This window comes from Harpia harpyja (assembly GCF_026419915.1).
Source record: "Harpia harpyja isolate bHarHar1 chromosome 5 unlocalized genomic scaffold, bHarHar1 primary haplotype SUPER_5_unloc_1, whole genome shotgun sequence".
NCBI lineage: Eukaryota > Metazoa > Chordata > Aves > Accipitriformes > Accipitridae > Harpia > Harpia harpyja.
The window spans coordinates 140,300-165,451 of record NW_026293153.1 but is presented as its reverse complement, the minus strand read 5'-3'; the positions used below and the strand labels follow the sequence as shown (position 1 = coordinate 165,451).

The following is a 25,152-nucleotide window of genomic DNA, read 5'->3' as shown; positions in this document are numbered from 1 at the left end:
TCCCATCTAGTAGAGGAACTGGGGAGTGGGGGCGGGGAATCGCTGCTTGGGGACTGGCTGGGTGTCGATCGGCAGGGTGGTGAGCAATTGCACTGCGCATCATTTGTACATTCCAATCCTTTTATTATTGCTGTTGTCATTTTATTAGTGTTATCATTATCATTATTAGTTTCTTCCTTTCTGTTCTATTAAACCGTTCTTATCGCAACCCAGGAGTTTTATTTCTTTTCCCGATTTTCTCCCCCATCCCACTGGGTGGGGGGGGAGTGAGTGAGCGGCTGCGTGCTGCTTAGTTGCTGGCTGGGGTTAAACCACGACAAGCAGTTAACCTAAAAGTCCTGCTCAGCCCCTCTGCCTGCAGCAGAGCCACGCTCTTGTTTCAAAACAACAGGACAGGTTTGTCACAAACACATCTGAAAGAGGAGTGGCAGCGCAAGGGGAACCTTGAGAGAGAAAAAATCCCAAGAGCACAACAAACAACCACTGCCAGGGAGAGTTTCCAAAGACACTTTCCACATCCACACTTGAGAGCCAGATTGCCAGGCCAGCGAAAGGCACATTGCTGACAGCAGACAGCCCAAGAAATAAGTACATACTTTGAGTACAGAGCGCCACGGCTGTGCTGGTTTTGACTGGGAGAGTTAATTTTCCCCACAGTAGCTTGCACGGGGCTACGTCTTGGATTTGTGCTGAAAGCAGTGCTTACACAGCGTCAAGGCCTTTTCTGCTCCTCACACCGCCCCACCAGGGAGTCGGCTGGGGGTGCACAAGAACCTGGGGGGGCACAAGGCTGGGACAGCTGACCCCAACTGACCCAAGGGATATTCCAGACCATAGGATGTCACGCTCAGCAATATAACTGGGGGAAGAAGAAGGAAGGGAGGACATGCCCAAGTAACTGTTAGGCGTGATGGAGCCCTGCTTTCCTGCAAATAAAACACCTGCCAGACAACGAGAAGCAGTGACTGAATTCCTGATTTTGCTTTGCTCGCGTGCACAGCTTTTGCTTGACTGATTAAACCGCCTTTATCCCAACCTGCGAGTTGATTCACCCTTCCGATTCTCTCCCTCCTCCCACTGCAGGGCAGTGAGCGAGCGGCCGTGCGGGGCTTAGCTGCCGGCTGGGCTTAAACCACTACAAAGGCTCTAGAGCTTCTCAGTTGAACGCTTTAAACAAAATTTCAAAATACCGTCAGTAAAGCCAGCCTCTTTTCCCACGGAAGCACGAAATCCACCCACAGCAGTGAAACAGGAGCATTTCTTACAGCTCCCGTTACTCTCTCAGGCCGATGCTCAGCCTGTCCAAGGGCAGCAGCCACTTGGAAGGGACCGCTTTCACGCTCGGTGAAAGAAGGCAGGAAAAGAGCAGCCCCCACCGTCTGAATTCAGGGTCTCCTATGAACTCACTGCTACCTGCAGTCACCAAACTGTCACCTGTGCAGTCACGCCAGCCCGGGGAAGGAAGCAGGAGAGCCAACGGGACGGGACTGCTCTGGAAATGCCGCTGCCGACCTCCCTGAAGCCTGACAGGCCTCTTGCCCCGGGGGCTGCCAAGAACGCCCGGGCAGGACTGTGTCGCAGCCCGCCACCGACGCCGGGCTGTGAGGGACACCCCCGGCGGCTGCGGCTCCCTGCGGGGACAGCCGGCAGAAACTCCTTTCTCTCCACAGCCGCACGTCTCCGCGGTGCCCGCCGGCCTCCGCCGGACAGCCACCAGCGGCAGGCAGTCCCCTGCTGCCCCCGCAGCCCCGGGGGCGGCAGGGAGGGGCCGGGGCTGGCCGGGCCTGCGGGGGGAAGGCCGGGACCCGGCGCCCCGGCCTGCCGCGAGGGGAGATGCCGCCACCGCCGCCGCCGCCGCCTCAGCCCCGCTGCCGGCCTGCGAGGCCCCCGGGCAGCCCCGGCGCTGGCGACCGCCGGGCAGCCCACCGCTCCACGCACGGGGAGGAGCCCCCGCCACGGCCACCGGCCCCGCCGCGCCCGCCGCCCGCCCTTGCCTCAGGCGGGGCCGGGCCGCGGCTGCGGCCGGAGCGGAGCCGAGCCCAGCCGAGCCCAAACGAGATGAGCCGAACCGAGCCGAGGGGAGGCGAGCGCAGCCGAAACGACATGAGCCGAGGGGAGCCGAGCCCAAACGAGACGAGCCGAACCGAAACGAGCGGAGCCGAACGGAGCCGAGCCGAGCCCAGCCGAAGGGAGCCGAGCCGAGCCGAGATGAGCCGAGCCCGGCCCGGGCGCCCCCTCCCTCTGCTCCAGCTCCCCACGCTGCTCTGCACTGGCTGCTGCTGCTGCTGCTGCTGCGCTGCAGAGGCAGCTGCATTTTGGGGCTTGGAGCGCTTTGGGTTCCAGCGTGAGCCCGAAGCATCAGAGGAGTTGGCCTGTACCTCGTGGCAGGTCTTGCAGCTGCTTTCAGGGGGGTCTGGGCTCTGCCCAGGCCTCTCGAGTCAACGTTAACTCTGGTGCCTAATGACAGTATGCTGGCAGTGGCCCTGGTAGCTCAGCCCTTTCTCTCCCAAATTGTGATGATGTCAGCAGGTTTGCCTTTTCTTGGTCTAGGCACCCTTCACGCAAAGATTCCCAGAGATTTTTTCATCCCTCCCCTACGCACACAGTGGGATACCTGGAGGGCCACAGAAATGCAACAGCAGCAGCGTTAGGCTCTTCTGGGGTTTGGGGGAGGAAACACCCTCATAGATAGCTGTCGGGAGCCTGTCTGGCAGCCACCTTTTACTTCTCAGACACACACAACGGACAAGCTCCGATGGTCAGTGACCTAGCCGAGCGATGATCAAAACAGAAGGCACTTTTTCTCCCACGAAAGCCTAACAGCGACGTTTGTAAGAAAAACAATGTCCCTGTTCGTTCTCTTGTGCCAAACACAAAAACGGATTTTGGTGTAAAAGAAGAGGCTCCTAAGGAACTAAATAAAAACCTAAACACAGAACGTGGGGGGCAGGACAGTCAGCATTTCCCTTTGCCCTGTAAAGTACATCCTTTCCATTAAAATGAGGAGTTCCTCTTTGTTGAACCAGGAGGCAGTCAGTGCTCACCGGCTTCTGACGGCAGCCCTGCCTGGGGAACCCGGCTCAGACAAGCGCTTGCACCACTTTGGTGCTGCTCGGGAGCATCTGGACTCCTCCTGCCTCTCAGGAAATGCCTGGATCAGAAATGAGCTCAGCCCTTCTACTCTGCCTGGGGAGCTGCCCGCTGGAAACTGGAGCGGCATTTTTCCAGGAGGAATCCTCTTTTCTGATTGCTTTTCCTCGCAGCTCGCGTACCTGGGCATCTAGGGTCGAGGTAGGTTTTCCATCCCACTTCCTCATGTCCTCTTCATGGTCACGCAGGTAAAACCACAGGGTACACCATGGCATGTACCTTCTATCTCCTCTCTCGCGAGCAGAGGAACGCTTACTCCTCATAGCTGCGACGCGGGCCCATACAGGCGGGGAGAAGGACATAGCCTCTTTGAATTGCTGGAACTCCCGGGACAGTTCCTCTACAGCCGAGACCCGGGCCCCTCGGGAGGAAGAGAGACTTCCTTGGTATTGCCAGAGTTAACCAGCCACTTCATCCACTGTTTGTCCCTCGCCTTCTTTCCGGGACATCACTGCCAATGAGTTGGCATATGACGCTGGTGCACGTCGTAGAAACTTCCGCCACATGGGTTGTGTGCATTGCACTGCATCTGGATCTGTGGGTGACTGCTTGTTATCCGGATCATTATAAATCACCTCCAGCACGGCTAATTCCCTCAGGTACTGGATACCTTTCTCCGTGGTGGTCCACTTGCCCGGGTGACACGTAACATCTTCCTTGAAGGGGTATTTTTCCTTCACGCCTGACGGAAGTCCCCTCCAGAGGCTGAGGGCTCGTGTCTTTTTCCCAATCGCCTTGTCAATGGCCCCTTCCCTAGACAGGGATCCCACCTGCTTGCCTTCCCTACCCTCTAATTCCAAGCAACAACACCACTAATTTCTTCAGAACTTAATTCCCCCTTTAAGGTGTTTAAAACTGAAAAGGTGGCTCCAGTGTCAACTAAAAATTCAATTTTCTGTTCTCCCAGGTTAGCTGTAACCAGACGTTCTGCTGGGAGACTCCCCTCTGGTCCCCGTCAGATACTTTCACTCAACTTTCCCAAGAAAGGGGGAACTTGCTGAGACTGTGCAGTCAAAATTGGGATCACTTGTGACCTCGTAGGTCTCAGGGGACATTCCTCTTTCCAGTGTCCTTCTTGTTTACAGTATGCACACTGATTCAGTCCCAGGGACTGCTTGAATCCCACTGGTGACCCCAATCCAGTTCTTCTCCCTCGTCCCGTTCTTCAACCACATCCCCTTCCTCGAGGAATAACTCCTCTGCCTCGTCCCATACCAGCTCCTACTTCCAGAGCAGCTACTAACCTTGCATTCATTTCACTCTGTAATTCATCTCTATTGCCATATGCCACCCAAGCAACTTCTAATAATTTTCCCCAATCTCGAGAATCTGCTCCTTGTAATTTTTTGTAATTTCCTTCTGAGATCATCAGAGGATTGTCCTATAAATAAAGGAGCCAACTGAGCTTTTCCTTCTTCAGACTCAGGATCCATACTAGTATATTTCCTAGCAGCATCTTTTAATCTGCTTAGAAATTCAGTGGGAGACTCTACATTAATTGCTATAGAGGCAGCAGTAATTCTTGTAACCTTGTACCTTTCAACAGCCTGTAAAAAGGGAATAAAATGTCCATATTTCAGTGCTAACTGCTATCATCTGCAGCCACAAACAGAAAGAAACAGCACATGCTAAAAATAAAAGAAGAAAAGTTAAATAATCCTGCAAAAGAAAATACCCTGTTCCTCATACCATGATCCAGGGATTTTGTAACTTAGTGAGAATCCACGGGACTGTTTCACATTTACAACCAGTACTTTTATATTTACAACTTTACGACTCAAAGGATCCATTTGAGTCGAAGGGCTGCTTTTGCGACCACTGACCCATTGAAGTTCTTGCTGGCTGTCCTTGAAGTCTTTATTCTTGTCCTTGTTCTTTGATCTTGAAGCTTAAGGCAGTTTCAATCACATGTGCTCAGTTTCAGCATTGTTCTCATCTAGTGTACAGGAACATCTAGTCATAAGAGCAAAGAACTGCAAAACTTATGAATAATTACTAGTTAATCACTTGACTACACTTTTGTCATTATCTCCCCAGTTACCCTTTGTCTAGTGTTTCAACCATAATGTTAATGTATGATCATTTACCAAATCTCCCTTATACAGTCATCTAGCAGCAAACCAGTTTTCATAGAAGGCACAAAATATTAAAACCATAAAAGTTTGAAGAAACCACATGAAACGTATGGACATATGCTATCAAGTTCAGTTATACATATTCGATTTCCAAAGTTCTTCCCCCAAACTATTACTGGGAGTCGCTTATCTCGCACAGTTTCTATTGGGTTGAAGTTTCCCCGCTTCGAATTAAAGGTACAGTGTTCTTTTGTTCTACAGCGCATGCTCAAGGGGGGGGGTGGGGGGGTGAGTAAGTCTTTTGGTGTGGGATTGAGTCGGTGGTCTGATCTCCCCCTGCCGCCTTTACCTTTCCTCCAGTTGTCGAAGATTTTGGCTGACTTCATGCCTGTTAGCAATTTTTCAACTTTTCTGCGCCTCCTGGGGTAGGATGTTCCCTTCTTATCATTATCGGTCTTTTCGTTCTCCTTCAGGGGCCCAGTCGTTAGCAAGGCACGCCTTGTATATACAAAGGATATCTTATTTCACAAGACCTCTGGGGTCTTCTTAAGGAAATCACTCCTTAAGTACCTCGCTTCTCAAGTACACCTTTTCTCACGTACGCCGTTACTACTTTGGAATCCAGTGAGATTAATGCTTGCCGCACCTCTGTTGAGAGAAGCCTCTTGACTGAAATACCCCCATTTCAGTCCTTGGCTGCTCTTCTTGGGTCTGCTAACTCACTGTTTCGGGTTTGTGTGGCGGGGTTTGTGTGTTGCGGGGGAGGGTCCGCAGGGCCGGCTCCTGGGAGAAGCTGCTCGAAGCTCCCCCGGCTGGGAGCCGGACCCGCCGCTGGCCCAGGCCGAGCCCCTCCGCGACGGCGGTAGCGCCTGTGGGAGAACAGCTTTCAGAAGGGGAACGCCCAGTGAGTCGGGGGAGTGGGCTGTGAGAGGAACCCCTCTGCGGGTACCGAGGTCAGGGAAGGAGGAGGAGCGGGGGAGGACGCGGTGAGGCGGCAGGCTGTCCCCCCCAGCCCATGGAGGGGAGCGGGGGAGCGGAGGGCGCCCAAGATGGCCGCGCCTCCGTGGCTGAGGCAGTCTGTGACTGAAGGACTGCGCCCTGTCTGTGGAAGGGACCCGCGCTGGAGCAGTGGGTGAAGGGCTGCCTCCCGCGGGAAGGACCCACGCTGGAGCAGTGGGTGAAGGGCTGCCTCCCGCGGGAAGGACCCACGCTGGAGCAGTGGGTGAAGGGCTGCCTCCCGCGGGAAGGACCCACGCTGGAGCAGTGGGTGAAGGGCTGCCTCCCGCGGGAGGGACGGACCCCACGGCGGAGCAGGGGCCGAGCGCGGAGTCCTCCTCCCCCTGAGGAGGAAGGAGCGGCAGAGACCAGGGGTGAGGAACCGACCCCAGCCCCCGTCCCCTGCTCCCCTGGGGAGAGAGAACCGGGAGTGGGGCTGAGGCGGGAGGGCGGGGGGGAAGCTGCTCTCGGGTTGGGGTTTACTTCCCAATAGCCTTGGTTTGGTTTGACTGGTAGCAGATTAAATTGATTTTGTTCCTTCCCCAAGTTGAGCCTGTCTTTTGCCCGTGACCATAAGTGGGGAGTGATCCCTCCCTGTCCTTGTCTCGACCCACGAGCCTGCCTTTATATTTTCTCCCCCTCCCACGGGGGGCGGGGGGTGGGTGAGGAGTGAGCGAGAGCGGCTGCTTTGTCAGGGGCTGGGCTGAGAGCACGACCCTCACCCGTGCATGCTCTGTAATACTTGAAAGTTAGAATGTGACACAGGTGTTCAGTGTGGTAGGATCACTGGGATTTTCGGAAGTGCCTAATTTATTCAGAAGCCATCCGGAAATTTTGGAATCTGTGAAACAGAGACAGTTCATCGAATTTAAGTAAGGCACGTATTCTGTTCTTCAAAGGTGGGGAGGAGATCTGACTGAAGGATGCCAATTGTACTTTGTCAGTGGAGTTAGACTTACAGATGAGGGTGGGTTCTCTGAAGGACATGCAAGAGGCACCTGGTGACACTTGTAAATAAATGTAAAAAGATCATCCATAGAAATATTTTGGCATTTGAATGTCTGCTGGGAAAAGTTGAAATTTCAACAGGAAAGAAGTATGGTTTTTTGATACTAGTCCTTCAGTGGTATCTCAAATCTGTAATTTAAGCACTAAAAAACTCAACGATTAATATTGTATTGATTTGGTACTTTGTTGTTTGGTTAGTTCTTTGTCTTAAAATACAGCCCCATCAATACATGCTAAGCTCTAAGTTAATGTGGAGAGGATGGTTTTTACTGAGATGTGAAAACTCCCTGTTCTGTAACCAAATCTCTTTATGGGAAGCATTGTGGTCTTGGACTTGGAATGACCTGAAAGTTAGTGCTTATTTCCACTTGGAGCTTTATTTCGGGTTTTCAGGCTTAATCCCAAACTGGTGGTGATGCAAAGGTCAAAAGATCACAGAGCATCTTTGTTTTGCAGACTGCTGAGAGGCTGGACAGTAGGCCTATGAATGTATTTTGCTGACTGTCTGGTTTTGCAGGGTCTAAATGACAAAACTGCTTGCGGAACACCATTATCGTTGGGCTGAGCGGCAACCTCAAGGAAAGGCCAAAGCCAACCATCGTCAGTGACCCTAGACCTCCTGAAGAAATCTTAGCGGATGAACTACCACCGGTGGACAGTCCTGAGGCATTGGTGAAAACATCTTTCAGGTCTGACAGATACGAGTTCACTTTGTTTATCCTTGAGAGGATATCTTTTTAAGACTAAGTCTGCAGTGTGGGTTTGGTGGGAGAAATCAGTCCCGAAGGATTCCGCAATGCTGCGTATCCGTACTGAGCAACAGTGAAAAAAGAGGTCCATAGATAATCCTGGCTGGACTTGTCCTTTACTTCTCCGACCTCATGAGCCTTCCTAAAAGATGATGAACTAGACAGATATAAAGTCCGTAACTAGTCAAAATGGTCGGCAAAGACAGCTCATTATAGGAAGATGTCTTTGAAGGTTGGCACTGTTTCTTCTGAAAGTGGTTTGGTGATGAAGACTTGCACTTGAGGTCAGATGATGTGCTTTATTGATGCCAGAGAGAGCTAAGCCTTTTTCTGTTGCTGTGATGTCTTGAGAACTGTCTAGCATGAATTGATTTTACCAAGGAGAAGGACTCTGGCCAGGGGCTTGCAAGCAAGCGATGGCTGCTGTTGTAAAGTGTGTGATAGATCTCTTGCTGGGTTTTTCTACCTCTTATTGAATCATGTGGACGTACAGTTGTCCGATGTTTCTTGGAGGCATGTTTTCTGAAAATGATTTTTCTCAAAGTGAGGTGAACTAGAGAAGCCGTGTGATCTTTGACCAAAATGTGAAAATGGGCGTGCCCAGCAAAAGCGGAGTGAGTGGCAGAATTTATTTTTTCCAAGTGTTTTTCGAGCCTTTTTTCGGTTGTTCTTGAAAACCTATGCTCTACTTTTATAGTAAACCCACATGTGTGCGAGCATAAAATGGTTTTTGCTTTGGATAAATTTCTCTTGGCTACAGTGATTTTGATTGTACCTCAGTCTGTCAAACTTATGTCGGTCTTCCTATAATCGTTATTTTGAAGGCACTGAAGTTTAAGTCATGATATTAGGTGGTAATTTCAGATACCTTGTTTATCCTGCTTGACATTTAAAACCACGTTACCATAAAGTGAGTTTGTCAGTCTATATAAATGAATCCTGTAATTCCATGGGGCATTTTCATTCTTTAATATTTCCATTGAAATGATTCGGGACAAGTGTTTCAGAACCTGGATCCTCCTTTTATGGTGAGCCGTGGTATTTAATGGCTTTTAAACACTTTGTGTCTCTGCTATTTAAAATGTATAATTTCAAGAGGTCTAACTCTTTTTCAGCTTTCACTTCTCATACCAAATTCTGGGTATCTGCAATCCTTAGGTTGCCGTCGTCACGATAATGTCAACCTTTTTATGTGCCAAAATAATGTCACAGCATTTCAAATGGCATGATTTGATCACGTGAGTAGGGGTGACTCTTGGAAGAAGTGAGCTTGTATATAGCATGAAGGGTTGGAAAATGTAATTAAGCAAAGTAGTTTTGGTGATGCAGTTTAAATGGCTTTATAAACATTACAGAACCTTTGTATTTCACCGGTAGAGCAATTACTGTATAATGTGGCCTTTTTGGAGGCTTTTATAGATGGGAATCCAAACAAATTGCTGTTACAAAGTAAATGTTAATTGTCTAGTTTCATAAAGAAAGGAAGCCCCGTGTGCGCTTGAGCTGTGCAGGGGAGTGGAAGAGAAGAGAGTACATTGCAATTACTGTCTAAAGACACGAGAAGATAAAAACACTGCGGTGTTTTTATTGAGTTGGGGATCTTGTTGATATTATGGTGCAAAGTGGGGCTTAGGAGGCAGTAGCATCTTTTGTATGATGGGCTGCATGTTTGATTCATCAAGGTCTTCTGTGGGTCGTGATCTTCAAGTGGTTCCGTGAGAGAGTTTGCCTGGTGTGTCTGAGGGTAAGTGATTGCCTGGCAAGCATGGGCTTTCCTTGTTTCTTGTTGACTAGACGCTAGTGGACGATCTTGCTACCCTGTTGCCATTTGGGGACTGAAATGTGCTTTCCGAGTTGTCCAGTTCAGCATGTCTTAACTGGGAATCTGGTGGCTGAATCTCAGGGGGTGCGTGGGGCCATGTTGGGCTTGCAGGAACTGATTTTAGAGAGAGAAAAACCAGGCCTTGCTTTTGAACGTGACTGCTACAGACTGTAAAATGCAGCGACTCCCTTACTAGTTCTGATTCGCTGCTGTTGGAGCAGTGTATGGCGCAACTATCCCTTTCATGCCCAGCTAGAAAGAGAATGCCTCTCCAGTGTCAATGAGTCACGCTTGCTTGTGATTGCATATCTTTTTATATGAATACATATAAGCAGCATGAAATCCCAGCTGCCACCTCTTGTATTAGATCTTGTTTTCTACTGTGCAGTACTTATTGTTCTGTAGCTTAGAAAATTAGGAAGAGATCTATGTTTGATTTTGTTCCGCTTCTAGATACGAGCTTGAAACGCATTTAAACATGGAAGGAGGAATGTGACTATTTCAATCATTTTGGTTGTACTTTTCCTGCAGTAATAATCCATCTTTAAGATGTAAAGCAAAACCCAAATGAAACCAACCCCCTCTCTATACCCCGCATAAGTCTGGTGCGTGATCCCTCCCTAATGAAAAAGTGTTCTGATGGGTCTTGATTGTCTTATACAATTATTTTACTATCTCTTTTCTGAAGATACCAAGAACCAGCACCAGATTGGTCTAAACAAGGCTGATTACCTTTCTAAAGAGAGTTTGTCGTATCATCTTGTTTGGAATATTGCAGTGAGCGAGCAGTTGTAAGTAATTCTGTGTCTTGACTAGTTATACTACTCCAGTGCTTAAAATATAGATTTAAAATCCATTCTCACTGGCATTTAGCCTATTTGTCTAGCAAAGGCAGGGGAGGCCCCAATTTGAATTACATTTGAAAATACAGTGGAATATGGAGAATGGTGGATTATCCCCTTTTGACAAGGAAAAAAAGTATAATGAGACACATAGAAGTGATTAGGTTCTTGGCCCACACTTTATGCAACAAACCCGATATATCCACTGTCTTTCTTTGCACGAATATGCAAGTTCACAATTACAGGAGCTGTGATCCCTTTCTTTTTGAATAGCTGTGCGTGGATCAGCATCCATGTATGTACAGTCGTTGGCAGTGGCTGTGGACTGATGCCACTGTGGAATATTAGGTGGTGGGCGTACGGCCTTGCCAGGGCTGGGTGATCTGGCTATTGGCTGGAGATGTCAGCGGTTGCTGACACTGAAGCCTGTAACTCAGCAACTCTCTTCCCAGATCTGCTTTTTGGTCTGCTTGGTCCCTGTAAAGAGTAGTGGTGCTATTGGTCTTGGTAAGAATTAACAGTGGTAATTACTGAGCTCTTCGGGAGACTGTGTGGTAACTTTACAGCCTGCTTTAGCTTCTGTGTGCTGCTCCCTGGCAGCGCTACCCAAGCAGGCATTTTGATAATGCTGGGCTGGCAGCCAGCAGGGGGAGCAGAGAAACCAGAGACAGTTTGGGTGCTGTTCTCCCAATAGCACCTAGAAGTTTGTGGAAGTGCTTTATATTGGAGGATAGGAGAGAAACTGCTGCATTTGTCCCCAGACTGCTGCCTGGAGTGAAGCAAGTCACCAGGGTGGCAGTGCTCCAGCTGAAAACTTGATGTGTCCAAGATGTCATCATTTCTGCTAGACTTGTTTGGTTTTGATGTACGGGAGAGACGGGCTGTTATTTTGAGCCCGGAGAGCTGGGACACTGGATTGGGGTATATGACTGTGGTGGTGCTTATGGGATGTAATGGCTGTGCTGGATCTTGTGGCAGGAGAGATCCCATGGTACAAGGTGACGGTGACATCCAGGGAGGAGTGGAGATGCTCATCTGAGACAAAATGTTCAGTGCAACCTGCCATCCTGGTCCAGGGCCTGTGTGACAGCTGAAGTTGGTCTGGAATTGTGGAGTAGTCCAGCTGGCTCTGTCTAGCACATGGGGGCTTGGGGCAGCAGTGCTTCCAAAGTGATCAGTCAGGGTAGCAGGCAGCTGAACAGGCAGCAGGTGAGGCAAAGACCCTCTGTCCTGTACCAGACAAGCCTTACTGGATACCTATGTAGCTATACTGAACTAGGAAGTGATATATGTCATCTGTTACTGAGGCCATATGTCCTGGGAACCAGAAAGGCAGATTCAGTTCCTTCAAGGTCAGAGTGTTTTTAAGCTCAAGGCTTGCATGGGTTCTTAATTACTGTCGCCTTTCAAAATACTTTTAGCTTGAGACTGGTAACACCCCTGCTTACCTTAATAGCTGCTTTCCCTGTGTCAGCTGCAAAGTTTCTTTATCTTTCCAAGGACGGTTTGCTTTGCTTTCCTTATCTGCTTCTGTTCTGCTTTGGGAGTCTTAAATCGCACCGACAGCTAACCTTCCTGTATTTGGGGTTCGGTTGTGAGTGATGTAAACTGTTGCTCGTGCCAGCTACTGGCCATTTGATCGACAGGATAGAGGTGATACTGCAGCGCTCCAAATGCGAAAACTTCAGTCCCAGCACTGTGTGCTGGGAGTCAGCCCACGAGCCTCAGTTGTGTGGGTCAAGGTGGCATCGGTGGGAATAAGGGGTATGAGCCAGCCTTCCCCCTACCTTGCCTGAGTCCTAGCAAGAGCCCATCTCCAGTCACCCGGTGGAGAGGGACCTACAGGACTCCTTTAGCACCTCTCACGTTTTGACACTCTCTGGGCAGCCCCAAAGCTTGGCTGTAGCAACCTAAGCTAGTATGTGAGGTCTGAAAATCAGAGAGGGAGGCGATGCTATGTGGGAGAGCTGTGACCATGACCGCAGAAGAACAGGAGTTGAGGGCTAGTCGTGGGGTAGAATAAAGCCCGCCTTCCCTCCTGGCTCTCAGTATTTGTTTATTGCCTTTTTTATTTGGATTTTCTTCTTGTTTTTTTAAAGAACACACAAAAATGAGAGATGAATCTCACTTGCCCTAACTCGTTAAAAAAAAAAAACCACAAGACATTTTCTCATTGTTTTTTGTACCCATCTACTGCAGATTCAGGTCTCGCTAAACATTAAAATGTAAGCAGTCTCTCTGAAAACCACCCTTCTCAACATCTTTTTCAATCCAGACTTGTTATAAGGCACTTTACTTGCATTAAACTTAAATTCATCGACGTTGTATTCAAACCTGTTGCTTCTTCCTGTTATTTATTGGTAGTCATTGTGACGAATAAGAAGGGAAAAGTGTTCTGTTCATTAAGGAACTGGCTCCCCTATCATTTGTCTCTCTTGTCTCTTCTTTTAATTGTGCCTCCCTTCTAGGTGCATGTCATGCTTTGTGAGAGCTATGCACTATTTTCTTGGTAGATGGAGATTTATGAGTCAGAGGGGGAATGATCAGAGGAGAAAGATTTCTCCCAGTTCCTGTTCAAAGGCTGCATTCTCTCTCTCTTTGCATATATCCACAGGGGTCCAGGAGGAAGGTGTTTTTTCAGGCAGTTGCAAGAGAAATGGACTTCTCTGTCTTTTGGTTTGGGGTTTTTTTTGGTGTCACAGTTGTCTTGTTCGTCATAGGATAGATGTCTTATTGATGACAAGCAAAGCCAGAGATTCTGTCCCTGTCAATATCAGACACGTGAAAAGACCCAAGTTGAGAAATTCAGATGGATTGTGGGTGTCCTAGCAGAGCTGTGCCTCTGAAAGGCAGGGAAGAAATCCGCTTCCAAAATGGCAATGAGAGTTTGAGCTGAAGCTCCATGGCTAAACAAAGTCGTGGTAGTAAAGAAGTCCTGCTTTGAGGACTGCCCAATGCCTGTCCTTGACCATCCTTCTCTGCCTGACGTATGTCATGTGAATCTTGTACCATAATAAACTCTGAGCATTTGTTTTGCAGCTGTGCAAGGCTTCCAGTTCCGTCTTTGTAAGCATGCAGATCACCCCCAGTCCTTGACATGGACTAGAGTACCCCCACCACACACAGAGGGCGAACGTGTTTTTAGATCCAGATGTGGTATAGCTCTACAACCATGTGAGTCTCAAATGTCCGTGTGGCACTCCTGTGGGTATACAAGGCTGTTCCAGGGGCTGTGCTTAGTTGCTTGGCTTACTGAAGTTGCTAGCCCAGTCTTCGTTGCAGGTTTTCAGAAGAAACTGTATATGGGCAGGGAGTTGTATATAGGAAAAGACACTAATTTAAGGATAGCCTTTATTCTGATAAGGAAGTGTTTCATAATGCACTATTTAGTTGTCTCCACCATGAGCGATTAAAAGCCTCTACATACTAATGTCAAACTGGGATGCCTTGCAATTCCTGTTGACATAATTTTTAGCCTGGTTTCCTAAGGAAAACTGGCTATCCTTTTCCAAAGGAAATTGCTGTATGTCTCTCAGTCAGCCTTCCCGTTAAGTTCTTTAGCATAGCTGAACTTGATCAGTAGCTTAACAGAATGGTAGACATCTCAAAGGTATTGTTGTGGTTTAACCCCAGCCAGCAACTAAGCACCATGCAGCCGCTCACTCACTGCCCCCCCCCCCCCCCCCCAGTGGGATGGGGGAGAAAATCGGGAAAAGAAGTAAAACTCGTGGGTTGAGATAAGAACGGTTTAGTAGAACAGAAAGGAAGAAACTAATAATGACAATGATAACACTAATAAAATGACAATGATAACACTAATAAAATGACAACAGCAATAATAAAAGGATTGGAGTGTACAAATGATGCGCAGTGCAATTGCTCACCACCCGCCGACCGACACCCAGCCAGTCCCCGAGCAGCGATCCCCCGCCCCCACTCCCCAGTTCCTCTACTAGATGGGACGTCCCATGGTATGGAATACCCCGTTGGCCAGTTTGGGTCAGGTGCCCTGGCTGTGTCCTGTGCCAACTTCTTGTGCCCCTCCAGCTTTCTCGCTGGCTGGGCATGAGAAGCTGAAAAATCCTTGACTTTAGACTAAACACTACTTAGCAACAACTGAAAACATCAGTGTGTTATCAACATTCTTCACATACTGAACTCAAACCATAGCACCTAGCAGCTGCTAGGAAGACAGTTAACTCTATCCCAGCTGAAACCAGGACAGGTCTTTAGTTCCTCTCTGCTTTGTGAAACCTGACGGTAGGATAAGAAAGGGTCCCAGGGAAGGAATGGATAGGAGAGAGAGAAGCTGACTTCCCAGAGTTGCTGTCTGGCTGACCAGTGCTGACATACTCTCTATCTAATCAGCACATCTGTAGCTGTGAACGAGGCGCCATATGTGACCACACAAGCAGGCAGGGCGATATTTGGAGGAAAAGCCCAAGGAGAGCAGAGCAGCAGGAGACACAGCAGGTCACAGAATGTTTTGCTGTGGGGAAGGTAGGAAAGATGTAAAGCACAAGTGCCTAAGAAACCAGTCACAGCTTGTGCTGCAGCTTTGAGTACTCTAAGTGATGCTAATGAAAGGTATTCTTGTCACTACTGTTATGCTATAAATCGTGTCTAATCCCCCTGGTGGAGTGGACCACATATCTTTTTCGGGTAGATTAAGTGAATTCTATGCCATGACCCCCTGGCCTCTTGGCATGTGCTGACACCCAGCGTGGTCTTTCTGTGCACATGCAGAGGTCGAGGGTTTCCTGATGTGAACTGACTGTCATGGCGTGTCAGCTAATGGGGAGGAGCAGCTGGGTTTTCAGGCAAAATAGCACTGGAAAGGGGCTGGTGGCCACCTGGCCTACTCCTCCAGCCTGCAGCTTGTCCTTGAAGGGCACTTGGGAGGAGGGGAATGCGGGCTCTGGAAGAGATTTATTGTCCTTGGCAGTCTGTGCATGTCCTGTGGTCCATAAGTTGCTCATCCTGTTATTGAATTAAGGCTGTCATGGTGTGTATTTGGTTCTCAATGAGAAAATGGGATAGTGGCTTTCTTACTCTCGGCAGTCAGAGAGAGTGTGATGAGCTGAGCTAAGTGTCTTTGATGAATTGCTGAAGCTTTGAGTTCTTTAATTTGCATAAGCAAGAAGCATTAAAAAGGTACTCAAAAGGAAATTCCTGTACAGTTTCATCTGCTTTTAAATGGCTGGCTGATGGCAATGAAGTTAAGTGGTACGTTGTACTGTGATGCTTTCCTAAAGGATGTGGTAAAACATTCTCCGGATCCAATCCAATCAGGGACAGATTTGGTTTGGTTTTGAGACCACAAAACCTGCAAGTAAGAGTTGAGGAATATTTTGAAGTGAATAACAACAATATCAATCATGCAATTACCCCAAATAATCTTAAGGCTGATGGATAAGAGCTTAATCTTTGCTAACGTCCTGCATTTCTTCTTAATGTGAAGAGCTTTGAAGGCGGAGGAAAAAGGGATACTTAGCTCCAGTTAATTGAGTATGACGATCAGATCTGGAGAGAAAACTGTGTTCCGTCTTGGGAAAACACTAGCCATTTATGCATTGAAATATCAATTTGAGATTTTTTTTTTTTTTTCATGAAACCCAAGAGAGAATCTATGCTAAACATTTACCTGGGACACATTGGGAACCCCCATACCTGTTGCAGGTGTCATGCGTCCAATGGATTGAATTGTTGATTCCCCCAGGAATGCTATGACTACCAGGCTATGGGTTGCTTGGAGTCCCCTGTTTGCACCCCCTGCTCTGTGTATCTCTCTCTTGACCCTGTGCTTTCTGACGAAGGTTTTGTCTGGTTTGCCTCCCCATGCAGAATGATTTTTGGTAACTGCTGTATTTTGCTGGAAATTCTTTTGCCAGAAATTCTAAAGCCCAGCCTACCAGTGCCTTTGCAGATAGATAGCAAGGTCTAGGTAAGCTGCTGTGAACTGTCAACACCCCTTACCCACCTAACTTGCTAATGGCTGTTCTTCATCTGGTTTTTGCATGTTAGGCTGCCAGCTGGCAATTTCTAGAAACTGTTTTATGTAATAGAAAGGTCTCATTTGGAAATTATCACACTATCCATCTGAGTACTCAGCACATGCTGATGTCAGAGCCGCTGTGTCTGTAGTTTGCAGATTGGGACATTTCTTTTTAGTTGTAATAATTTTTGGATCTGAATCTACTGAAGTGTTCACAGCAAGACTGCTAAAGCTATCATGTGTTACTTGGTTTCCATGTGAACTTTAGAAATTGATCTAAACTTTATAAATTGACTGGGGTTGTTTTGAAAGCAGGCCTATAGTTTAAATTTGCTGTCAGTGCTGCTCTTACTCTGGCAAAGAGCAATCTTGTATCTTCTTTGGTGGAAAGGCCTTCATTCTGAGGTGCGGCAATTGACCCAGGACTGTGGGCTTTGGGTCCCCCTTTGTGCCCAGGGCTTCCTTCTGTTATGTCTGTACCTTTGATCTGTCTCTTCTTTCACGTGAGCACTTGCAGTTCCCTGTCAGAGCAAATTTTCTCTCAGCTCAGCTGAGAAAGGGCTAGACCTGAAGTTGTGTTTCTTTTAAATGAGAGCTACTGAAGAGCATTTATTGTAAAAAGGAAAACTCTCAGAAGCTTCTTTTCCTTCCTCTTAAATGATGTGCGCAAGCAGCATTTAGATCAGTGTGAGCATCTGTAGTTGGAGTTTCTAAGATGAAGGTAACATTTCTCTTTCCAGTACTTGGAACCTCAAGACTGATTTTTGTCATGTAATTGTCACCAACAGTATCTGCTCCTGAATCAAAAAGATGCTTGTTATCCTGCCGACTGCTTGTAGCAGTTACAATTAAGTCTGCCCTAATTCCAAACAGTATCACTCATAATAAAGTAATACTCAGATTCATTCTGAAGATGTTGACAAAATTGGATTGAAAGATGGTCAGCCTTTCAAGCCATATCACTGTGTAATCTTTGTATTAATCACAGAGCAATAACTTGAAATAACACTCAGGGTAGGTGAAAACAGCATTGGACTCTAAGTCTTTCTGTTGTCATCTTCACCTCTGGAAAGAAACTAAAACTATAAGGTGTGTTGCAGTGAAGCTTACAACTTGCAGTTGAGTGAGTAGGTGTATACTTGTTTTCTCCTGTTGAGATATGTTTCTTCAGCTATGAAATAAATAACTGATCATTTGAAATGAACACATGCATATGTATTTTATAATCTGAGATATGTAGTTACAGGACAGTAAGTTCCATGCTGGTGGATAGCAGTATAACAATAATATACAGCAGGTTTTTCCAATAGCTCAGCTAACTTTATGACTAGAAAACTTGCTTCCAACAATTACAAACTGAGATTCAGAAGAAAAAAAGCCATCAGTACAGTGTGAAGTATTTTCAATGCTAAACTGTGTGCATGTGTTTTTCCTTTGGAGGCAGGGCTACAAACCATACAAGAACACACAAGCATACTTGAAGAGCTGTTGACATTTACTACTTTCTGGTAATTTCTTCTGGAAAAACAACCACCCACCCCATCAAGCCAAAACACACCCTAAGGGTGTGACAAATACACTTGTATTTGTCAAGTGTGTACAAGTGGAGAAGGACTGTTAAGTACTCAGCTCAAAGGAGTCCTCTTAGCTGCAGATGTTTTGAAAACAGTTAATAAAAGTGGCAGTTCTTGCTCTGGAGAAGAGTACTGTCCGGTTTCAGAAGGCAAATCCTGTTCCGCTTTCTCCCTTCTCACCCAGTAAATTCACTGGATCACGTGAATCTTAGTCCTGTGTTTGTCTACGCTGTGGATAGAGGATGCAACATCCATGCTGGATGCACCAAAGGAGACTGTTTTACCCACCTTGTTAGCCTTTGCACAGGCATTGTCTCACAAATGCCAGATTCTGTATGTGCGGGTACCTGTGGGAATCATATGTATACCTAAGGGTTGACCAGTTGATGTTGCCAACGAGACGGTATGCAAACCAAGCTGTGATGAAAATAGCCCTACTAAGATAAGTTGCTTTAAATGAGTATGCGTATATGAACGAATGAATACTGATAAGCAATGCAGGTAATTAAGAAAGTGTATAAGACAGGTCTCTGCGTATATAGAATGTCTGGCACAGGATGCACGTTAGGCACCTATACATCAGGTAATTTTAGCAGAGCTTGAAGTAAAGCAGACTATTTTTATTTTCTTTGAAACACTGAGCTTTATTTTTGTTCATATATCTGCCAAGGTTTTGATTAATTTTAGAAGTTCTGATCTCTAACTTGCCTAGTTTTTCAAGCTAAAGAGAACAAGCTTAATCTATGAATATTTCCCTTCTGCAACCTGGTAATACTTTCTCCATCAGCTTTTATGGTATGCAATTTAATTATGGAACAGCTGCATAACATCTAAGTGTACTAAGGCGAGGTGTGTGGTACCGTGGGGTATTTTCCAAAGCATGACAGGTAGAGGTGAAAAGCGTATTTTTGCATCCGGAAAGTTGCTCCGCCGCTGTGCTTCTTGGCCAACGATGCATGAAAGGCGCTCTCGTGCCGGCCCTGCGCTTGATTTGCATGCAGGGAGAGGTGAAAAGTGGCAGCTCCTGATGGAGCAGCAAGCCTGGAGCCCTTCCAAGCACAGGCTGTTTTGCCCAAGCCAGAACCCCTGGGGAAATGGAGCTAAGGGAAGAGCAGAGCTCGCTCCCGCTCCAGACTTGCACTGGGCAAGAGAACCCGAGAGAGCCAGGGCACGAGCGGTGCCTTGGAGGTGCAAGAGCAGCAGGCAAGGACCTAGGCGAAAGGGCCCAGAGGAGCCCTGACAAGGGGCCGTGCTCAGTGCTACAGAGGACAAGAAGCAACCCCCTGGGAGCATCCCTTGGAGCCCGCCGTGGGAGCCAGAAAGCTTCCTCCCCCCGGATGCGGGGCACGAGGGCCACCTTCGTGGAGCACGAGCAGCGGGCACCTAGCCACAACGGCCCAAAGGAGCCCTGGCGAGGGGCCGTGCTCAGTGCTGCAGAGGAAGGCAAAAAACCCCCGGGGACACTTGCTAGCCCACCATGGGGGAAAAAAGCCTTCCTCCCCCCAGCTGCAGGGCACGAGAGGCCGTCTTCGTGGTGCACGAGCAGCAGGCAGCAACCTAGCCACAACGGACCGGAGGAGCCCTGACAAGTGGTCCTGCTCAGTGCTGCAGAGGAAGGCAAAAAACCCCCGGGGCCCAGTGCCAATCTGCCCCGGGGGAAAATTCCTTCCTGACCCCAGAGCTGGCGATCGGCTATTCCCTGAGCACGTGAGAAAGACCTGCCTCCTGGTCCCACAGGCTGGTCACGCCTCCCAGGGGATGCCCAGCCCCAGATTTGGTCAAGGCCGCTACCCAAGATGATTTTGCTCCTTTGGAGGAAGCTCTCCTCTTCGGGATCCACCCGAGACTCCTCCCAGGCGTCTCCCAGAGTCTTTTAGCCTCTGCTTTACCTACCTAACACCTCAGGTAGCAGCCCCAGACTCCTCCAAGGAAGCTACCCAAGATGATTTTTCTCCTTTGCAGGAAGCTCCTTCCTCCAGGATCGACCCAAGGCTCCTCCCAGGCATCTCCCAGAGTGTTTTGACCTCTGCGTTCGGGACCGGAGATCCCAGCTACCTGCCCCAGACTCCTCCAAGTAAGTAGCTCGAGACATTTTTTTCTCCTTTAGAGAAATCTCTCAACTCCGACAGCCACCTGAGACTCCTCCCAGGCATCTCCCAGTGTCTTTTGGCCTCTGCTTTACATACCTAACGCCTCAGGTAGCAGCCCCAGACTTCTCCAAGGAAGCTACCCAAGATGATCTTTCTCCTTTGCAGGAAGCTCTCTCCTCCAGGATCGACCCAAGACTCCTCCCAGGCGTCTTCCAGAGTGTTTTGACCTCTGCGTTCGGGACCGGAGATCCCAGCTACCTGCCCCAGACTCCTCCAAGGAAGCTACCTTTGAGGTTTTTTTCTTTTTTGGAGGAACCTCTGCCCTCCGGGATCCCCCTGTGACTCCTTCCAGGTGTCTCCCAGAGTCTTTTGGCCTTTTCTTATAGGGACGCAAGATCCCAGGTAGCAGCCCCAGACTTCTCTAATGAGGCTACCCCAGATGATTTTTCTCCTTTGGAGGAAGCTCTTTCCTCCGGGATCCACCCGAGACTCCTCCCAGGCATCTCCCAGAATCTTTTGGCCTCTGCTTTATGGCCCTAAGATCCTAAGAAAAGATACCTATGCAAAGGCCAAAAGGCTCTGGGAGATGCCTGGGAGGAGTCACAGGTGGATCCCAAAGGGGAGAGCTTCCTCCAAAAAAGAAAAAAACCTCAAGGGTAGCTTCCTTTTAGGAGTCTGGGGCTGTTACCTGAGATCTTGCATGAGCAGCAGGCAGTAACCTAGCCACAATGGACCGGAGGAGCCCTGACAAGTGGTCCTGCTCGGTGCTGCAGAGGAAGGCAAAAAACCCCCGGGGCCCAGTGCCAATCTGCCCCGGGGGAAAATTCCTTCCTGACCCCAGAGCTGGCGATCGGCTATTCCCTGAGCACGTGAGCAAGACCTGCCTCCTGGTCCCACAGGCTGGTCACGCCTCCCAGAAGGTGCCCGAGCCCTGTTCTCCCTCAACCTGGAGCCATCTCAGGGGCTTCCGAGAGTGGCCAAATGCCCGCGGCCTGATGGACCTTGCGGGCAAGAATCCTTCCCGCGCCTTCGGGCCACCAGCGGGTGCTCCAAGGCACTGGGACCCCGGCAACATCTCTGCATCCCACTTCTTACGGCTGCTGCCACTGGTTCCGCAGGGAGTGAGGACGGCGAGCTCTGCAGTGCTCCTCAAGAAGGCATTCCCTTGGTCTTGCCACAGCTATCCATCCAAAAAAGCCTGATGGCCTCAGGCACCTCCAGGGCTTGGTGGTTCTTCTCGTCTCCAGCAGCCTGGTGCAGCCTCCGGTCGTCCTCCCTCAGCCCCCGGCAAGTAATTCCAGCGGCTCCTCGCGGACTTCGTCTGGGCTGTCTCTGGGCCGCCTGCCAGGCAGACTGGCAGTGGGACAGGGGAGGCTGCCCCTTTTATACTGCCCCGGGGCATTGTGACTGCTGCGTTGCCGGGTGGTGGCAATGCGACACGGGGGTGAGGGGGCCCCCGTGCGCAGCCCTGCCCGCCGCCCCTCGGCCCAGCATCCTTCGGAGGAAGGCCTTTGGGGCGCCAGCCCCGGGGGCTGTGTTGCGTTACCGAGTCAAGAAGTTTGGCAGAAAATAACCCCCCTTGCGTTCCAGCTTGTCCTTAGATGTCAGAGGGGCTGGGGACGGCTAGGTTTAATTTCTTTCTGAGTGATGTCGAATTTGACGCTCTAAGTGCGGTCGCGTTCAATGTGCTGAACTATCACGATGACGGATGCACTTAATAGCCTACTGCGCTCTCGGCTTAGCCACGTTCAACGCACGAGAATGAGCAGACTTGGGGAGTTTGGTCACGCTAACGAACTATCAGGACTAGATGAATGAGCAGCGCAGCTTATTAAAGCAACAGTACAGGTTCTTTTGGATTGCCCGTGATAAATAGACTGTCTGCAAAGCACGTGCAGGTGGCAATACAGTCGACTACAAGCGCATTAAATGAGGAAAGAAAAGAGCTCTGAAGAATTCTAAATTTCCCGGGGAAGCACTCGGTACAGCCGAGTGTTCGAATCTCACGCAAGAGGCGTCCCTATGCGGGGGGGAGAGAGGCTCAGCCCGTCGAGTGATGCCAGAAGTCAGCGGTGTCCTCCTGACTTGTCTATGATGGTGTCTTCCCTAACATTTCTCCTCTCTTAAGCCCTTTTATATTTTCTGATTTTTTAGGTGGAGCTTGAGTGACTCTAGTCCTACATACCTTTCCTTTGATTGGTATAAAGTTCTCTTGCTTTGCTTTTAAAGGTGTACGCTAGAGAAAATTCAGAGCGCGTGCTCAGTGGGGGGGTGGTGGCACCTTGGAGGTGGGTACCTTTGGGGATGGAGGTGTGTTTTGGTGTTGTAATGAGCAAAGTTCACCCAAAGGGCCTGCTGTTGCGTGTCAGTACCCCAGAAGTGGGCACGTGTGATATAAACCAGAAGCGTAGGGCGTTAGCTCGACAGAACCCCCGTTCTTTTACCTCCTTGCTCCAGTGGATTCAATGCAGGGACCAACCGTTCTCCTTCCGATGGTTCCGGTTGCCTACCCCTGCGATCACAGAGCCTGGCCGCGGCGTCTCGGCTCCGCTCTGCCCTCCGTGTTACTTTTCAGAGTCAGCACACCAAGCTCCCCTGGTGTTGCTGACATCTAAAGTTGCAGGTTATGATGTCGCTTAGGGAACTACCATGGAACCGATTCTTTACGTGTGCGCTGCGTTCCTCCCTGGAGGTTCACCTTCCCTGGAGGGGCGGCGGGGGGCGTGTGTCATACCGACAAGTCACCTCCAGCAATCATTCCGCAGGCTCTCGCTGTGCCCAGGAGGCCCGGGGGTCTCTCCCTGCCCTTGGTGGCCATGCCCTGGGCCCAGCTGCTGGGTGTCCCTGACGCCTGCTCTGCCACTCGGCTCCCAAGGCCAAGCCTGGTGCTGTTCCTCTTCTCTCGGGCCATGGCAGAAACCAAGCGTGAAGCCCTGAGACCGCCCCTATCAGCCGTCCCCTCTCTGCGCCAGAGCTAAAGCCTATGCGGCCCCGCAGCGAGGAGGAGCGGGGACTTGATGTGGCTGGACACAAGCCCTTTTCCTGGGGAGAAAGGGGGGGTGATTTTGGCAGCTGCAGCCTGGAGGCAAGCCAAAGTGTAATGAGAGCCCTAGGCTGGGATGGTGGGTGCCAACAGCCCGCCACGGAAGTAAGCCAGGCTTTGAGAAACAAGTGCGCGGAGGTGAGCCTGGTGTGGTGGAAGGAAAGGTTGGTGGTATTCAGACCTGGACCATTTGGATCCGTGACCAAAGCCCAGCCAGGCAAACGGCAGCTCTTCCAAACTGTCAAAATAGCCCATTGCTGCTGTCGCCGTCACATCCCCTTGTCCCACTGAAACCAAGCTGCGCAGCCTCTCTATTAAACGCACCCGTTGGCCGTGTTTCTACGGGATACAAAACGCGCTTCAGCCACGGGGTAAAAGCTTCAGAGCTCCTTTGTGACTTGAAGCTTTCCGAGAGTTCTTTGCCTACCTCGGTTTGTGGGAAGATGTTCGGGTCTTGCCTCAAACCCTGGCAAGTCTCCTTTTCCTTTAGGCTTTAGTATTTTGAGTACTGAGAGATTAAGAGAGGTATTCTCCTTGCCATTTTGTATGTTGGTGCTGACGTGCGGAAACAGAGTCCACAGTCAGTGAGCTTGTAAAGTAGGTATGTTCATTCAGTGCTGGGCAGCATGGGGGGTAGTCCCACCAAAGTCGTGCGCACCCGACTCGGCAGTTTGTCTCAAGTTTATACAGTCAAGTGTTACATATTCACAATACGCCTATACATGTGCATGACCTATCCCCGCTTCGTATTAAAATCAGCTGCGAGAGGTCATTTCCATAGTCTCCTCTCAACTGCGCTCGCGCAGTGCCTCTTTATGGTGGTCGTCTGGTGGTCGCAGAGATGAAGATAGATGACTCCTCTTCGTCACCGCTGGTAACCTTTTTTCTTGCGCAGGCTCAGTGGTTTCTTGGTATTCACCCAAGCCGCAAGACCAGTCTTAGCTGGCTCTTGGGGCCTGCTCCTGCTTCTTATGAGGAACTGTCTCTACCTCATTGGCTGGTCCTTGGGACCAGCTCTTCTTATCAAAGACTGTCTCTGCCTCGGCTAATTTCAACAATGTAAGCGCTAAACATCATCTCTCATCCCCCTTTATTAAATAGTCTACTGAGATTCTTTTGACTCCCCTTGTCTCAGTCCCCCCTTTTCTAGAAAATAGTAAATTCTTTTACTATATCTAATCCTAGTACTTCTAATACATTGTTTCCCTATCTAACATCCTCTCAAAGTATTTGTTGGTCTCGAGTTTTCGTCGTAACTGATTCTTTTTCCATTCACTGTAAGAGTCTCCTGTACTCTTACAGCACAAAAAGCCACATTGAACCACTATGCAAAGGACCACAGACAAGAGAATGATGGTGATTATAGTGACAAACAATTGCTTCGACCATGCCAAATTTGGCAACCAGGAGGTTAATTTTTCTAATATGCCTGTCAAGCCCCAAGAAGTGTCATCTTGGGAAGCTTCATGTAGTATTTTAGTCCTTTCCCATATCTCTTCAAGATCTGTTTCAATTCATTGGTTTTGATTGATATAGGTACAGCAAGTTTGGTTTATAACTACACATAAGCCCCCGTTCTTTTGCTAAAAGCATGTCCAATCCCATTCTATTTTGGAGTACTACTTTACTTAGGGATTGTATTTCCAGTTGCAGCCCTCGAATTGCATCAATTGTAGCATTTTCTATAACCTCTAATGTAGCAGATATATTCACGATAGCTTTCTCCAACTCACCCCTAAAGAGGGGATTAACCATCGGACAAAACTATGGTACCTAGTACCTCGAATAATTAGTGGGTTTTCAGTCCG

The 25,152-nt window shown here is 49.1% G+C and overlaps 1 protein-coding gene across 1 annotated transcript in view; it reads left to right on the top strand.

Annotated features, from left to right (window-relative positions):
* Positions 1-7,763: 7,763 nt before the first annotated feature.
* The window catches only part of LOC128137950 (uncharacterized), a 31,875-nt gene continuing 14,486 nt past the window's right edge, over positions 7,764-25,152 (top strand). The window contains exon 1 of the mRNA XM_052779212.1: positions 7,764-7,918. The gene's annotated coding sequence lies outside the window, so the exon portion shown is untranslated. The remainder of the gene's footprint in view (positions 7,919-25,152) is intronic.